The sequence below is a fragment of the Schistocerca gregaria genome, chromosome 8, assembly GCF_023897955.1.
Source record: "Schistocerca gregaria isolate iqSchGreg1 chromosome 8, iqSchGreg1.2, whole genome shotgun sequence".
Lineage (NCBI taxonomy): Eukaryota > Metazoa > Arthropoda > Insecta > Orthoptera > Acrididae > Schistocerca > Schistocerca gregaria.
In genome coordinates, this window is record NC_064927.1 from 199,223,750 (window position 1) to 199,242,160 (window position 18,411).

Here is an 18,411-nt window from a genome sequence, read left to right on the forward strand (position 1 = left end):
CCGACAGATAGAAAAACCAATATCTCAAGAACAAAATGTGATATCGTTCTACTCTAAGCTTAAAATTAATTTCGATATCTTTTCTACATTCCATACCAGGAATGTATAGACTATAACTAACCATCCGCAAAATTCATGCAATGCATTTTTTGCATCTGTAAATTCTTTAAATTTTCGTGCTATGGTTTACTTGATGCTGTACAGTAACTACACTGAAGAGCCAAAGAAACTAGTACATCTGCCTAATATCGTGTAGAGACCCGCAAGCGCGCAGAAGTGCCGCAACACGATGCGGCATGGACTCGACTAATGTCTGAGGTAGTGCTGGCGGGACTTGACACCATGAATCCTGCAGGGCTGTCCATAAATCCATAAGAGTACGAGGTGGTGGATATCTCTTCTGAACAGCGCGCTGCAAGGCACTCCAGATATCATGTCTGAGGAGTTTGGTGGACAGCGGAAGTGTTTAAACTCAGAAGAGTGTTACTGGAGCCAATCTGTAGCAATTCTGGACGTGTGAGATGTTGCACTGAGCTGCTGGAATTTTCCAAGTGCAGTGGACATGAATGGCTGCAGGTGATCAGACAGAATGCTTACGTTCATGTCACCTGTCAGTCGTATCTAGACGTATCAGGGATCCGACATCACTCCAACTGCACACGCCCCACACCATTACAGAGCCTCCACCAGCTTGAACAGTCCCCTGCTGACATGCAGGGTCCATGGATTCATGAGATTCTCTCCATAACCGTACACGTCCATCCGCCCGATACAATTTGAAAGAAGGCTCGTCTGACCAGGCAACATGTTTCCAGTCGTCAACAGTTCAATGTCGGTGTTGACGGGCCCAGGCGAGGCGTAAACCTTTGTCATGCAATCATCAAGGTTACGCGAGTGGGTCTTCGGCTCTGAAAGTTCATATCGATGGTGGTTGGTTGAATGGTTCGCACACTGGTATTTGTTGACGGCTCAGCATTGAAATCCACATCAATTTGCGAAGCGGTGCATTTCTGTCACGTTGAACGATTCTATTTCGTTGTCGTTGGTCTTTTTCCGACCGCAGCGATGTCGGAGATTTGGTTTCACCGGTTTCCTGGTTTTCACGGAACACTCGTGGAATGGTCGTACGGGAAAATCCCCACTTCATCACTACCTGGGAGGTGCTGTGTCCTCTCTCATGCGCCAACTATAACACCCCGTTCAAACTCACTTAAATCTTGATAACCTGCCGTTGTAGTAGCTTTAACAGATCTAACAGCTGCGCTAGACATTTGTTGTCTGAAGTAGGCGTTACCGACCGCAGCGCTGTATTCTGCCTGTTTACATATCGCTGTATTTGAATACGCATGCCTATACCAGTTTGGCGCTTCAGTGTATATAGCTTCACATTGCGGCCTATTAAAAAAAAAAAAAAAAAAAAAAAAAAAAAAAAAAAAAAAAAAAAAACACGAGTTAATTGAATATCAGAAAACTGTGATTGGATTGCAGAATTTCTAACAAACCGAAGCCATGTTTTCGCTGCATGACTGACATACTGACATTCTCGTCACCTTCAAAGTGTGCCCTCCATACAGAATCTTTAAGTAGCTCAAAGAGATGGAAGTCCGAAGATGCAGGGTCTGGACTATAAGGTGGATGAGGCAGTGATGTGCAACCCAATTTGGCGATGTTTTCCCAAGTGCTCAGACTTGTGTGTGGGCGTACATTGTCGTGCTGGAGCAAGATTTATGCTGTATTCTTGTCCGATAGAACACGGAGTCTTCACGTGTGCCGCTGTATTGATGGCTGACCCTCTTGGCATCACACCTACGAGAATGACACCATCACAATCCCAGGAGACTGTCACCACGACTTTTCCGGCAGAGGGGTTGCCTTGAATGTCTTCTTTTGTGGTGAAGGAGGATGATGCCACTCCGTTGATTGCCTTTGTTTCCGGCGCAAAGTGGTGCACCTAGCTTTCCTTCTCCGTAACGATCCGTCGGTCTGAAAACGCTCGAACAATTCAGATGAAATTGCCTTTCTTTGAATCTTGTGGTCCGCTGTGAGGATTTGTGGAACCGATCGTGACACCTCTTTGAATACCCGAGAGTCTGGATCATTGCAGACGCACTGCCAATGCTGACCGACAACTGTAGAGCTAATTGTCTAGTTGTGATGCGCCGGTCGGCACCAATAATGGCATTCGCACGATGCAGCATGTCTGGAGCAGTGGCTGTGACAGGACGTCCTGAGCATGGTGCTCTTTTTTTGCATTTCCTGAGGCTGTAACTTTCTTTACCCATCGCCCAACTGTACTATCAACTGCTGCGTCGCCACACACTGCACACAAATGTTTATGGACGTTCACCACGGTTCCTTTTTGTGCACACAGGAGTTCAATAAGAGCACGCTGCTTGTAACGTGAGTCGTATTCAGACGCCATTTGACGCTATACTACGGCTGTGCCATCTGCCAGAACGGTTCGAAACTTGACCGGCTCACGGAACAAACATCAGATGTGAAATACCAACAAGGACGTTTGTCAATGTATATTAATGGCTTTTTAAAAAATGTGGGGCATTACTTATTGGACGACCCTCGTAGTTACGTGCTAATCCTGATGATAGATGAGGGTTACTAGCTAATATCTGATTGCACTCGGGGTAATACCGATGATGGTGGCGTGAGGGAGGTGGGGTGGGTGGAGAGAGGGGGTACTAGTTAATATCTGATTGCACTCAGGGTTAATGATCTTAGGAATGTTGGCTACCATTGGTATATAGGGAGCCTACAAACACAAACAGGTGTTTAGACGCCACTTTACACCACCACCCAGTCGAGAATCAAGCAGTGCCCAACACTGTTTTCTCACGTGCCTTCCGTGTCCGTGACAATAACGGTTTGGCATCGGTGCTGAATGTCTTAAAGGAGACACTGAAGGCCAGTTTGCTCATGGATGGAGCCTTCAAAAGAAGTAGAATTAATTATGGGAATATGGAGGACTAGGAACCGCCCACTCACTCCGTACGTCTACCTTGCATTTCTAAAGCTACTGATCGTGCAAGAAAAATTTTTCGGAGAGTTAGCATAAAGACCACATTTTTCAGTCAAAACACAATAAAGCTTGTTACGATGCAAAGCGGGCGCACCTAGTTAATTCTACACTGCGAGAGCGTATGAAGTGACTCTTGGCTGTGGCAAAGAGAACATAGGCGAAACTGGAAGGGCAGTGAAAGAAAGAGCAGGAACGCCAAACGAGCTTAAAACAATGTGTATAACTTGCACCAACAGAACACCAGGAGAACTGTGACAAGGATATGGATTTCTACAACTGACGGGTACTAGCCAAAGCATGTAACCTCTTCAAAAGGAAAGTCGGACAAGCGATTGAGATTTCTGAGGACGAAAGCAGTTTCAGTATTTTCTGCAACTGAATTACCCAGATATTATCCATAACCCGCTCTTCCAACTCCAGTCTTGCGAGAAGCTCTTCCCCTAGCTCCCAATCTTCGCAGAGCTCTCCTGCACACATTACAGGACTAGCACTCGCCGAAGAAAGGCGAGATTTCTTGTTACAATCCTGGTCAGGTTCACAATTTGTCTGTCAGAAAGTTCCAGAACAGCGTGCCAGAAAGAAGATAATCTTATCGCAGTTGATGCTCCTATTCAAACCACTGATATAATCGAAGTACCCTCCGACATGTTGTGGGACAGCGATACGCGCATATACAGATGGTGGTAGTATCGCATATACAAGGTATAAAAGGACAGTGCATTGGCGGAGCTGTCATTTATACTCAGGCGACTCGTGTAATAAGGTCTTCGACGTGACCATACGCTCACGACGAGAATTAACAGACTTTGAACGAGGAATTGTGGTTGGAGCTAGATGCATCAGACATTAAATTTCGGAAATCATTAGGGGACTCATCTTTCGAAATTCGAGAATACCAAATGGCAGGTATTACCTCTCACTACGGACGATGCACTGGCCGACGGCCTTCACTTAACGACAGAGAGCAGCGGCGTTCGCGTATAGTTCTCAATGCTAATACACGAGCGACGCTGCGTAAAGTAACTGCAAACATCAATGTGGGACGTACGATGAATGTATCCGTTAGGAAAGTGCGGTGAACTTGGGCGTTAATGAGCACCGACGCGAGTGCCTTTGCTAACAGTACGACATCGACTGCAAACTCTCCTTGGCTCGTGACCATATCGGTTGTACCCTAGACGACTGGAAAATCGTGGGTGGTGAGATGAATCCCGATGTCAGTCGGTAAGAGCTGATGGTAGGGTTCGAGTGGGTATCAGACCTCCGAAGTCATGGACCCAAGTTGTCAATAAGGCACTGTGCAACGTGGTGGTGAGTCCATAATGGTGTGGACTATGTTTACTTGGAATGGACTGGGTCCTCTGGTCCAGCTGAACCTGTCATTGACTGGAAATGGTTATCTTCGGGTTCTTGGAGCCAATTTGTTCCCAAACAACGATGGAATTTTGATACACTACTGGCCATTAAAATTACTACACCACGAAGACGACGTGCTACAGACGCGAAATTTAAGACTGGAAGAAGATGCTGTGATATGCAAATGATTAGCTTTTCAGAGCATTCACATAAGATTGGCGATGGAGGCGACATCTACAACGTGATGACATGAGGAAAGTTTCCAACCGATTTCTCATTCACAAACAGCAGTTGACCGGCGTTACCTGGTGAAACATTGTTGTGATGCCTCGAGTAAGGAGGAGAAATGCGTACCATCACGTTTCCGACTTTGATAAAGGACGGATTGTAGCCTATCGCGGTTGCGGTTTGCCGTATCGCGACATTGCTGCTCGTGTTGGTAGAGATCCAATGACTGTTACAGAATATGGAATCGATCGGTTCAGGAGGGTAATACAGAACGCCGTGCTGGATCCCAACGGCCTCGTATCACTAGCAGTCGAGATGACAGGCATCTTATGCGCATGGCTGTAACGGATCGTGCAGGCACGTCTCGATCCCTGAGTTAACAGATGGGGACGTTTGCAAGACAACAACCATCTTCACCAACAGTTTGACGACGTTTGCAGCAGCATGTACTATCAGCTCGGAGACCATGTCTGCGGTTACCCTTAACGCTGCATCACAGACAGGAGCGCCTGCGACGGTGTACTCAACGACGAACCTGGGGGCACTAACTGCAAAACGTTGTTTTTTCGGATGAATCCAGGTTCTGTTTGCCTGCCGGAGTGGCCGTGCGGTTCTAGGCGCTACAGTCTGGAGCCGGGCGACCGCTACGGTCGCAGTTTCGAATCCTGCTTCGGGCATGGATGTGTGTGATATCCTTATTTTAGTTGAGTTTAATTAGTTCTAAGTTCTAGGCGACTGATGATCTCAGAAGTGAAGGCGCGTAGTGCTCAGAGCCATTTGAACCAGGTTCTGTTTACAACATCATGATGGTCGCATCCGTGTTTGGCGACATCGCGGTGAACGGACATTGGAAGCGCGTATTCGTCATCGCCATACTGGCGTATCACCCGGCGTGATGGTATGGGTTGCCATTGGATACACGTCACGGTCTCCTCTTGTTCGCATTGATGGCAATTTGAACAGTGGACGTTACATTTCAGATGTGTTACGACCCGTGGCTCTACCCTTCATTCTATCCCTGCGAAAGCCTGCATTTGAGCAGGATAATGCACGACCGCATGTTGCAGGTCCTGTACGGGCCTTTCTGGATACAGAAATTGTTCTACTGTTGCCAGGCCAGCACATTCTCCAGATGTCTTAGCAATTGAAAATGTCTGGTCAACGGTGGCCGAGCATCTGGCTCGTCACAATACGCCAGTCACTACTGGTTATCAAATGTGGTATCGTGTTGAAGCTGCATGGGCAGGTGTACCTGTACATACCATTCAAGCTCTGCTTGACTCAATGCCCAGGCGTATCAAGGCCGTTATTACGGCCAGAGGTAGTTGTTCTGGGTACTAATTTCTCAGGAGCTATGCACCCAAATCGCGTGAAAATGTAACCACATGTCAGTTCTAGTATAATATATTTGCCCAATGAATACCCGTTTATCATCTGCATTTCCTCTTGGTGTAGCAACATAATGGCCAGTAGTGTAGATGACGATGGCACCTGGCCACAATTGCTAGCGATTGGTTTGAAGAACGTTGTGAACAATTCGAGCGAACGAGATGGCCACACAGATCGCCTGACATAAATCCCATCGAACATTTATGGGACGTAATCGAGAGGTCAGTTCGTGCACAAAATCCTGCACTGGCAACCGTTCCGCAATTAGGACGACTGTAGGGGCAGCATGGCACAGTATTTGTGGAAGGGACTTCCAGCGATTTGCTGAGTCCATGCCACGTTGAATTGCTGCACTACGCCGAACAGGAAGACGTCCAGCACGATGTTAGGAGGTATCCCATGACTTTTGTTCTTGGTACTCATCTCTCGACATTTCCCGCGACGAAGTGCTGTAAGAAACGTAGGATGAAGAAACGAGAGATAGATGAGCAGGAGGATGCGTCGGGGAGGCAGGAAACGAATTTGCAACTCTCGCGATTTCCACAGGGCGGCGGACAATGGGTGTGGAAAGCTGTGTACCTGTTTCCGCTGTCATAACCCGGCCCGCAGTGCAGCACGAGCAGTCGGCCGCTATCTCGCACGTATCTGTGTCGCCGCCGTAACGAGGAGAGCAGAACAAAAAGTTTGCGGGCTCCCGAAGCAGCCGGCGGATCCTCATTCGCACGTGCTCCGGGAAGCAGAACAGAAATTGGGGGTAATGACCTCGCCACTGCGCTGGCTCGGCGCATCACTGCCCCTTTCTTCCACCGCCGCCTGCAGTTGCGCCGCTGTATAGGCGCCGGCACGGCTGCCGCCCCAACTTTCTCCCCCGTTCCCAGCTACGCGCGGGAAATTCACGCCACTGCTGCGCTGCGCAACTGAGAGGACTTGCGTTTCTCTGACTCGAGACTGCACTCTCGCAACTGTGATGCAGTACGGAACTGGATTACACCACGTCGCGAGATACGATAGACAAGGTGCTCTGACTGACGATAATTTCAGCAGGCTATACATAAGCTCTTTCTTCTGTGGGTCTACAGTTCAGTGTGAACCCTGCTTTCAACAGTTCTCCGCCATTTATAACGATCCAACTCTCGCGCTTTCTGTTCCCCACGGTTTCCTTTCTGCAGGTCCTCCACGACTCCATACAGCTAGCTATTTTGGTTCTCGTTCGAGCCCGTCCTCTTAGATCTGATATACTTTTAACTACTTGTATATCACCTATCCGTGCTACGTGCCCCACCCATTTCAGTCTGCCTGAGTTCCATATTCTAACATCTCTAAGTAGGGTGTTTCCGTAAGAGAGTGCAAAAATTTGACATAGAGGATGGTCCACTGAACAATTTGAGGTAGAGAACCTGCGGTCGGAGAAGCCAACTTAAGGAACAAAATCACATTACTGAGTACTCTTTTTATTTACATTAGTTTATTGCAAATATCATCATCGATACGAGGGTCACTCCAAAAGAAATGCGCACTATTTTTGTAAAAATACAGTTTTCATTCTTCGTGTGTGAAAGTTTTACTGTGTGTAGATACATCCTTCCCGCTTGTTTTCAAACTTAGTTCAACCTGTTCCCGTGAGTGGCGCCGTCACAGCATGTCTTCAAGATTGCTGCTAACTTCACGTTCGTCAGAAGCAACGTGCTGTCATAGAATTCATGTGCTGTAAAAACGAGACAGTGGGAAACATGCTGCTGTCGATCGCAGTACAGTTAGTCGTTGGGCAATCAGGTTACGTGATGAAAGCGGGCACGGCAATATTGAGGATTGTCCTCGCAGCGGCAGGCCTCGTACTGCATACACTCCAGACAATGTGCAGAGAGATAACGAATTGCTGACTGCTGACAGATGCATTACAGTGAACGAATTGTCACGCTACGTTGGGATAGGGGAAGGAAGTGTTTGCAGAATACTGAAAGCGTTGGCGTTAAAAAAGGTTTGTGCCAGGTGGGTTCCCAGGATGTTGATAGCGGCTCACAAACGAAAAAAAAAACGGTATGCAGCGAACTTTTGGAACAGTACGAGACTGGTGGAGATGAATTTGTTGGAAGAATTGTGCCAGGTGATGAAACATGGCTCCATCGTTTTTCGCCAGAGACGAAGAGGCAATTAATGGAGTGGTATCATGCAAATTCACTCCAAGGAAAAAAAAATCAAAACCACACCTTCTGCTGGAAAAGTTATGGCTACGATGCTTTCGATTCCGAAGGACTCTTCCTTGTGGACATCGTGCCAAGTGGAACCACCATAAATTCTGATGCATACGTGACGACACAGAAGAAACTTCAAGCTCTACTGAGTCTTGTTCGACTACATCGGCAAAAGCAGAGTGTTTTGCTGCTGCACGTCAATGCACGGCAACATGTCAGTCAAAAAACCATGGAAACGATCACATAACTCGGATGGACAACACTGAAACACCCACCTTACAGTCCTGACCTGGCTCCATGTGACTATCATCTCTCTGGGAAACTGAAAGACTCTCTTCGTGGAACAAGGTTTGAAAATGATGACTCCCTTGTGCACCCTGTCAAACAGTGGCTCCAACAGGTTAGTCAAGAATTTTACCGTGCGGGTATACAGGCTGTGGTTCCAAGATGGCGTTAGGCAGTTGAGAGGGATGGAAATTATGTGGATAAATGAAAATATTGTTCCTAAAGGATGTACCTATACACTGTAAAACTTTCAAACATGTAGAATAAAAGATTGATTTTTAAAAATAGTGTGCATTTCTTTTGGAGTGACCCTCGTACAATAAACGTACTGTATCTTAGAAAATGTGCTGGAACCGATGCCCATCTACCTCAATGCAAGCATGACATCGGTGAACAAGCTTCTGACGCACCCTGACAAATACCCCTGGTGTGTTTCGAATCACGTCACAGGTAGCTACAATTCTTGTAACTAATTTCGTCTCCATATCCATTGGTGTCTCACAATCAAGGCACTTTAGATATCCCCATAGGAAATAATCAAGGGGATTCAGGTCAGGTGACCTCGCAGGTCATGGAATAGGACCTCCCCTTCCAATCCAGCGACCCGGAAGTACTGCAACGGTACTGTTCCATCGTATTGTACTGTACGTCTCTGAATAGCACTGAGTAGTGACCGGGTCCGTCTTTGATCCATAGCACGTCCTTTCATGCGACGATGTAAATATGACACAACAGAGCCACATTATGAACAAGTAAACAAAACCTGTATCACGACTTCATGATAAGCAGGCTTGTCCTCCATGTCTCCTTGCAGGAAATAATGAATGTACGTGTAAATAAACAGCACAGTACGTGTAAGCTTGTACGCATGTTGTAAATTTGTTGTAAAACAGTAATGCTAGACAAAGTGGTAGACAAGTTTACTTCCATATCTCCTTAAGCTGGCTTATTCGATCCCAGGCTATCTCAAATTGTTCAGTGGAACATTCTCCATGTCCTGTTACATTTTTGCACGCTCTTACGGAAACACACTGTATACAGTGTCTGCTCTTGTAAGGGTTGTATAAATTATGTATACATGCACACTGAAGCGACTAATGAAAATTTGTACCAATTCTAAATACCAAATAGGCTGCGGCGTGGGTGGGTATTTGGATTGAAGAAGGCAGCGTGCTAGAATAGTCCGTGCAGCTGTGCAAAAGATACTGTGCCAGGGTTGCTTAGTGGTTAGAGCATATGGCTAGTGAGCAGGAGACATAGGTTCGAATCCCGGCCTTAGTACAAATTTTCAATCAGAGCTGCAGTCTGCATATGTACATCATGTATGTATGCGACATGTTAAAGTCTCTACCGAGCGAGGTGGCGCAGTGGTTAGCACACTGGACTCGCATTCGGGAGGACGACGGTTCAATCCCCTCTCCAGCCATCCTGATTTAGGTTTTCCGTGATTTCCCTAAATCGTTTCAGGCAAATGCCGGGATGGTTCCTTTGAAAGAGCACGGCCGATTTCCTTCCCCATCCTTCCCTAAACAGAGCTTGTGCTCCGTCTCTAATGACCTCGTTGTCGACGGGACGTTAAACAACACTAACCTAACCTGTTAAAGTCTCTAGAATCAAATAGTTTAATTTTTGCTATAAACGTTTAATATGGTGATACGAATTAATAGTGTTGAAGAGAATAGTTGTCTGAAGGCAAAATCGACCCTTTTCAGTGCTATTAAAGTCCGTTTACTTCTTAAAAACATGTGTCATTTGAGTAGGTGGCTGTCGATATCAAATATTTAAACTGCACAGATCTCTCAAAATAGGCACATCAAAAAAAGTTTTGCATTAGCCCCGTTCCCAGGACTCCTGCAGACAGACGTTGACTGTGGATACTGTATCACAGACACAGTCCCTTTGACTGTTCAGAGATGTCACTAAAACCGCGCAAAGATCTAAACTACCATGAATGAGCAACGCATAAATAGACGGCGGGGGTCTGACAGCTGATCAGTTCCAGTCATTCCACCAGGAAGGAGGTACACGGGTCGTCTTACCTGTAGTTCAACCATGCCTAGACGGCCAATACCGCGGTTCCATCGCATCCGCATAGTTACTTTGTGCCAGGAAGGGCTCTCAACAAGCCTCGAAGTGAACCAAAGCGATGTTGTTCGGACATGGAGGAGATACAGAGAGACAGGAACTGTCGATGACATGCCTTACTCAGGCCGCCCAAGGGCTACTACTGCAGTGGATGACCGCTACCAACGGATTGTGACTCGGTGCAACCCTGACATCAAAGCCACCATGTTGAATAATGCTTTTCGTGCAGCCACAGGACGTCGTGTTACGACTCAAACTGTGCGCAATAGGCTGCAAGATGCGCAACTTCACTGCCGACGTCCATGGCGAGGTCCATCTTCGCAACCACGACACTGTTCAGCGTCGTTCAGATGGGTCCAGAAACATGCGGAATGGACCGTTAAGGATTAACATCACGTTCTCTTCACCGATGCGTGTCGCATATGCCTTCAACCAGACAGTCGTTGGCGACGTGTTTGGAGGCAACCCGGTCAGGCTGAACGCCTGTCCAGGGGTGCAGCAAAGTGTAGTTTCCCTGATGTTTTGGGGTGGCATAATGTGGGGCCGACGTACGCCGCTGGTGGTTATGGAAGGCGCCGTAGCCGCTGTACGATACATGAATGCCATCCTCCGACCAATAGTGCAATTATATCGGTAGCATATTGGCGTGGCATTCGTCTTCATGGACTAAAATTCGCGCCCCCATCGTGCACATCGTGTGAATGATTTCCTTCACGATAACGACATCGCTCGACTAGAGTGGCGAGCATGTTCTCCAGTTATGAACCCTATGGAACATGCCTGAGATAATTGAAAAGGGCTGTTTATAGACGACCTGACCCACCAACCACTCTGAGGGATCTACGCCGAATTGTCGTTAAGGTGTGGCACAATCTGGACCAACAGTACCGTTATGAACTTGTGGATAGTATGCCACGATGAATACAGGCATGCATTAAAGCAAGAAGACGTGCTACAGGGTATTAAAGGTACCTGTGTGTACAGCAATCTGGACCACTACCTCTGAAGGTCTCGCTGTATGGTGGTACAACATGCAATGTGTGGTTTTCATGAGCAATAAAAAGGGCGGAAATGATGTTTATGTTGATCTCTGTTCCAATTTTCTGTACAGGTTCCGGAGCTCTCGGAACCGAGGCGATGCAAATCTTTTTTGATGTGTGTATGAACTGCCCAAAGTTATTGGGAGTGACTTCCCCGGCAGCCATATACAGGGTGTCCTAGGGGGGATGGTCAGTTGCGAATGGTTTCCGAAATAGAAGACACCTAATCCACATTGTACTCTCTTTTCTGTATCAATCAATACACAGTCATTTTTACACATTTATATACGTACAACAGTAAACAGTCAAACATGTTTTTTACAAAGTAGCAACTGAAAAATAGGTCTTTTTAACACATTCGCTCGCATGTGTTACACTAAACGTCTCATTATTGTTAGTGTACAGTTTACAATGAATGTTGGAATATCCCACCGCCAACTTCATTGCATTTGGGCACTCTTGGGCAACATATCTGTTGCTTGTCTGAGTGCCTCTGTATATTGCCTCATGAGGACGGCGTCGTCCATGATGCGACCGAGCAGTTCATCATGTGCATTCAGTTTTCGTACACCTCAGGCTTCATTCAGCCCCACAAACAGAAATCTAATGGCATAATGTCTGGTGGCCAGTTAATTACACTACCACGGCCAAACCAGCGATTAGGATAAGCGCGGTTGGAAATGTTCCCTCACACGTCAGGTAAATGTGGAGGGGCTCCGGCTTTCTGGAAGTCATTGCAGTCCTCAAGGCCAAAAGAGTGAATCTTCTCCAAATTGCAAGTAATTCTTTCTCGTCAATCGCTGTTCTAAAATGCCTGGACCTAATAACAACTTATTACCGATTGTGCCGCACCAGACACTGATCGAAAAACGAACTTGTAAATTTGTTTCCAGCGTTGGGTGTGGATTTTTTTGTGACCGTCGATAATCATTACATGTGCTGTTGATTCCATTCCGTATAACATGGCTTCATCATTGAATATTATTAATGAGAGCAAATGGCGATTGTCATTTATCCAGTGACGAAATTCTAGTCGTGTGGCATTGCCGCCAATGTGAAGATAGCGAGTATGCTGTATGTGAAGTGCGTACAAGTTTTCCAACTGTAATGTTCACCACACATGTGTTCGTCAGATATAGATACATGCAGAATGTCGCCCTGTGTTGATTGTAGGACTACGGTGTACCGTTTCAACAGTACGTTGCTGTTCCTGAACAAGTGGTATAACTACATGTTCAGAAGGAAAAGAGGAACTTGGAAGAATGCCTCTTTGCGCAGTGTGATGAAAAGGCTGGTAAACACTCTACGGTCAGGAATCCACCGTGTCGTAAGTCACCCACGGTATTCTTAGACGGTACCAGGGGCACTACTGCCGCGGAAGTCGTAAACATGCATTATATCTGCATATTCTTCACTAGAGGAAATGTGTGGCGTTTTTGCCATCACAGGTACAAACACATTTAACCGATGCTTCTCTTTGATACACTTTGATCTCTTGCACTACTTCACTAGCAACACACCGGGGGCTAGTTTAATGGCAGAAAGACGGTACGATGAATAAAGCTTCTTTCACGTTGTGGTGATGGGTAACACGTCCAAACAACATAGCTTCTTTTTTATATTCTGTCACGTCCCCAAATCGACCAGTCCTACTGTGGTAATGTCATACAACGGACTGGAATGTAACACACTGTTTCACTGCTGTGGGCCATGTCAGCGGAAAGAGGTCACGTTACCACCTGTTTCTGCATCATCTGCAGGACTCCGAAATGACAAATGTGCTCTAAACGAAGTAACGAACATTTCGCCCGGTGAGCTTTGTCTTGCGGCAAACCTCTACGTGCGATCCTTTCGTACAAACTACTCTTGCTAAAATATGCACATTCTCTCTCTCTCTCTCTCTCTCTCTCTCTCTCTCTCTCTCTCTCTCTCTTTCCTCCTCCCTCCTCCTCCGTTGTATTGTTGTTGAGAGAGATCACTAGATCGCGTGTTTATTGCGTTACATGTATTTTTAGATACTAATATTTTCACAAAACATGGCTAGATGCCACCTCTCTACGTGCCTCACAGCTCTCCCTTAACCCCCCCGCCCCCCCCTTCCTGCGAACTTTCATCTTGATCCACTACCTGTTAGGCACCTGAAACACACTATTAATCCTCTCTAAAGCTTTATCCCTTTCGTTGGTGTCGCAGCGACTGTACACAAACGAAAGGGATAATGCTTTAGAGAGGATTAATAGTGTGTTTCACAGGTGCCTAACAGGTAGTGGATAAAGATGAAAGTTGCAGGGGGGGGGGGGGGGGGGGGTTAAGGAGAGTGTGTGGCACGTAGAGAGGTGGCATCTAGCATGTTTTGTGAAAATATTAGTATTAAAATACATGTAACGCAATACTCCCTTAACTTACATACAGTGATTACCTGCTTTTCGTCAGCAGTCCTTTGCACATCGTAACATCCAGGCGCCCGGTAGGTTGACTTGAACGTCGGTGCTTTACTGGGAGTAGCCCTGTTTGAGATGGAATGAATCACTCAACAGTTATAGAGAATTTATAATTTAAAATGTTTTATCTGTACAAAGTATTAGGAAACATAAGTTAGGTCACGTTACGTTGGAGAAAAAAATAAATAAAAAACGTGATAGGGGCAGGCAAAATGTCGACATTCTTCACAATTATCATATGTGTCACAAGGAACAGAAAACTGACTCTTGTTGCATGATATCAGACTGGCCGTCTGTATTTCATCTGAACGAGCTTAGGCAAGTTGCGATGTATCTGGGTATGTGATCGCGCCTGCCTTCTGAGTAATGCGCACTGGATTTGCATTCCGGAGAAAGTGTCCAAATGCCTATTTCACCAGTCAGGTTTAGGTTCTCTCTGTTTGCTATATGTGGATTCAGGCAAAAACCGCGATTGCTCCGTTGAAAGAAATACGTCTGATTTCATTCCGTATGCTTATCCTGTTCATGTTTGTAGTCATCATCATCATCATCATTTAAGACTGATTATGCCTTTCAGCGTTCAGTCTGGAGCATAGCCCCCTTATAAAATTCCTCCACGATCCCCTATTCAGTGCTAACATTGGTGCCTCTTCTGATGTTAAACCTATTACTTCAAAATCATTCTTAACCGAATCCAGGTACCTTCTCCTTGGTCTGCCCCGACTCCTCATACCTTCTACTGCTGAACCCATGAGTCTCTTGGGTAACCTTGCTTCTCCCATGCGTGTAACATGACCCCACCATATAAGCCTGTTTATCCTGACTGCTACATCTATAGAGTTCATTCCCAGTTTTTCTTTGATTTCCTCATTGTGGACACCCTCCTGCCATTGTTCCCATCTACTAGTACCTGCAAGCATCCTAGCTACTTTCATATCCGTAACCTCAACCTTATTGGTAAGGTAACCTGAATCCACCCAGCTTTCGCTCCCATACAACAAAGTTGGTCGAAAGATTGAACGGTGCACAGATAACAGTCTTGGTACTGATTCCTTCTTGCAGAAGCTAGTAGATCGTAGCTGAGCGCTCATTGCATTAGCTTTGCTACACCTCGCTTCCAGTTCTTTCACTTTTGTAGTGTTTATATAATATCTTCGTCGTTGCCGAGACGTTAAACTGAAATCGTGCGAGGTCGAGGAAGCATTGGGTATATCAAGTGCTACTTGTCAAAGATATCGTGAGCTTTCCATTTCATGGAAGACTGCTGCCATACGTGTTAACTACACTGTGCAAAATCCAATTGAAAGGTTGAAGACACCAACTGGTGAGCAGCCATATCTTTCACGGCGACCTGCTCGTTATGTAGTACACAAGTCACATCCCCCTCATGTCTACGTCCGATCATCATTAGTGCAGCAGCTGCGCTGCTGAATGCCCGGAGTACGGGAAACCTCGCCTGAACTGATGGGTCACGATGCACGATGCTGCACGCCGATGGAGGTTATGGTTATGTCGATAGCCACGTGGGGCGATACATCCCGACACCCTCTAAGACACCATTTAGGCAGGCGATGTAGCTGTTCTCGTATGGGTGACGTTCACATTGAATGAAATGGGATCCCTTGTACAATCATCCTTCACGGGCGATCTATACAGAAACCTACTGCTCTATCTGTTGAATCTAGTTCAGTAGAAAGAGTTTAGGTAATCATAGGTAAGCTATTTTTTGAACGGGTTTCTTAGAGGCTGTGGCGCAAGATTTGGATCGAAGTTGTGCATGCGTGAACTTACAATGAATCTGTAATTTATTATTTAATAAATTACAACAGTAGAGCATATGCGAATACCGAAGTCTTTGCCCTCAACAACTACGAATAAACAATCCAGTAATCTGATGAAACAAGAACTGAAAACAATATTTCGCCTCATCAGTATCTCAAAAATTGTCAACTAGAGTACACTTTAATAGCAAAAAACGACACATCCCGAAGGAAATGTCCGAGTGAGACGGAAATCGACAATACATGTACAGACAAGCAAATGATTACCAATTTGACAGATAATTGAACGATTTACTAAACAGAAGAAGCTTCACAAGTTGAGCAAGTCAATAACGTGTTGATCCACCTATGGCGCTTATGCAAGCACCTGCTCGGCTTGCCATTGGTTGATGGAATTGTTGGATGTCCTCCTAAGGAATGTCGTGCCAAATTATGTCCGACTGGCGCATTAGATCGTGCAGATCCCGAGTTGGTTGGAGGGTCCTGCCAATAATGCTCCAAACGGTCTCAACTGGGGGAGAGCCGGGAACCCTACTGACCAAGGCTGAATTTAGCCAGCGCAAAGACAAGAATAGAAACTCTCGCCATGTGCGGGCGGGCACTATCTTGCTCAAATGTAAGCCCAGAATAGCTTTCCATGAAGGGCTACAAAACTGAGGGTAGAATATCGTCGACGACAAACCAAAAGGGTCCTGTATGAAAAGAAATGGCATCCGAGGCCATCACTCATGATAGGCTGTATGTCAGGGGAAAGTCAGGCTGGTATGCGGCCTGTGGCTTCTCCAGACACGTCTTCGCTTGTCGTTGGGGCTCACTTCGAAATGGCGCTCAATCACGGAAGAAAGTTCTACTCTGTTCAATCAGATTACAGGCCGTATGGCCAAACATCACTGCGATTTGGTGTACAGAGGTCAAAGACAGTTTGCACAACGGGCGCCGCAACCACACCCTCTTTCTGCGAGCCGCTATTAATGGTTCCTCTGGTCACTGACGCACCAGTTGCACGTAGGATCGATGATAATGCTGAATCCGGACTGTGACTGCCTCTCTGATGATTACTCGGCCCTTCCCTCTAGGTCGACCGCTTCCTTCTTGGTGCTGTGTTCGGCCATTGTTTACCCATTCCTGCCAGTATCGTCGAATAATGGCATCGCTCGTATTCAAATATCGAGTGACTCGCCGATTACTCCAACCGAATTATCTGAGACCAACTCCACATCCTCTCTCAAATTCTGACATCTACGTATATCGTTCACGCCCCTGTCTATGAGGCGTAGTTGTTGTCCAACTGAGCACTGGCATGATATTCGCAAAGATTTTGTCCCGTTATCGGCATGTCCCCTGCGTACTATACTTGCCAGCTGCGCTGTGAAATGACGCTGTAGCATGATACAGTCATCTATCGGCCGTCAAATTTTACAGTTTAGTCTTTCCTGTCAATAACTGTAGGAATACCTATTTGTTACCACTTTACATATCCGGAATGGATAAATACACGTCCTGTATGCTTTTCAAGAGAATTCTGTACCATTATTCATGCAAAATAATTGCAGGTTTAGGTAACGAAGCGAAGTGGGTAGCAATCACGTACTCTTCTCTCCAAAGTAGACCATAAAATCTCAATACTGTTTATATCTGGTGACTGTGGTGGTCGAGGTAGATTCGACAGTTCATCCTTGTGCTCAAAAAACCCGTCCTGGACGATGTGGCTTTGTGGACAGGGACGCTGTCGTGTTGGGACACAGCGCCGCCATTGGGAAACAATCATTGTACAATGGTTGGACCTGATCGGGCAAAATAGTCACATAATCCTTGGTTGTAATGCGACGTTGAAGAGTAGTCATTGGGCCCATGGAATATCACAATACGGCTGCCCAAATCATCGCCGAAGCCCCGCCATGTTTCACTCTTGGCACCACCAAGTCTCCATCGTAGGTTTTGAGACGGAATTCGCGAGACATAATCTCGGCCAGTAGTTGGAAACAGTGTGAAATAAGACTCATCCGACCAAATGACTTCTTCCACTGCTCCAATATCCAGGCTGTACGCACTGGACACCACGCTTTCGTGGTGGTTTTGTAATACCAGCTTGCCCTGCTATCCTGCTTATGGTTCTCTCTTCGGGTTGTTTTGCTGCTGACAGCGTTCGCTAGTGCGACATTCGTTCATCCACTGACTCTCGCAGCCGTCGTCCTCTTATTCGTCGCCACAATCCTCTTCAGTGACCGTCCGTCAATGTCACTCAGCACTCAGTTTCGTCTGCTTTGTGGCCTAGCGGATCATAATCATGCGCTTCTGCTGTATGCAGTGCAAATTTTCGGCACGGTACCTCTTGAAAGATCAACCAGTTCGGCTGCTTTGATCACCGAACCACCCTCCCTAAAAGCGCCAAGAATTTTCCCACTTTCGAATTCACTTAGTTCCCACATAAAGCACTAACAATTACACAGAACGCTGTTCTGACCACAATTGACGTTTGCAGCGTATAGAAGACATTCCAAACGTTTCGTTCGTGGTCAAATACAGCATCGCAACCTGCAAGATTGGTTAGCATCTGTTCAATCATGCGGTTTTTTTTTT

The 18,411-nt window shown here is 46.3% G+C and overlaps 1 protein-coding gene across 8 annotated transcripts in view; it reads left to right on the forward strand.

Moving 5' to 3' along the window:
• The window catches only part of LOC126283943 (ankyrin repeat domain-containing protein 50-like), a 471,892-nt gene that overhangs the window by 19,874 nt on the left and 433,607 nt on the right, over nucleotides 1–18,411 (forward strand). The gene's annotated exons all lie outside the window — the stretch shown is intronic.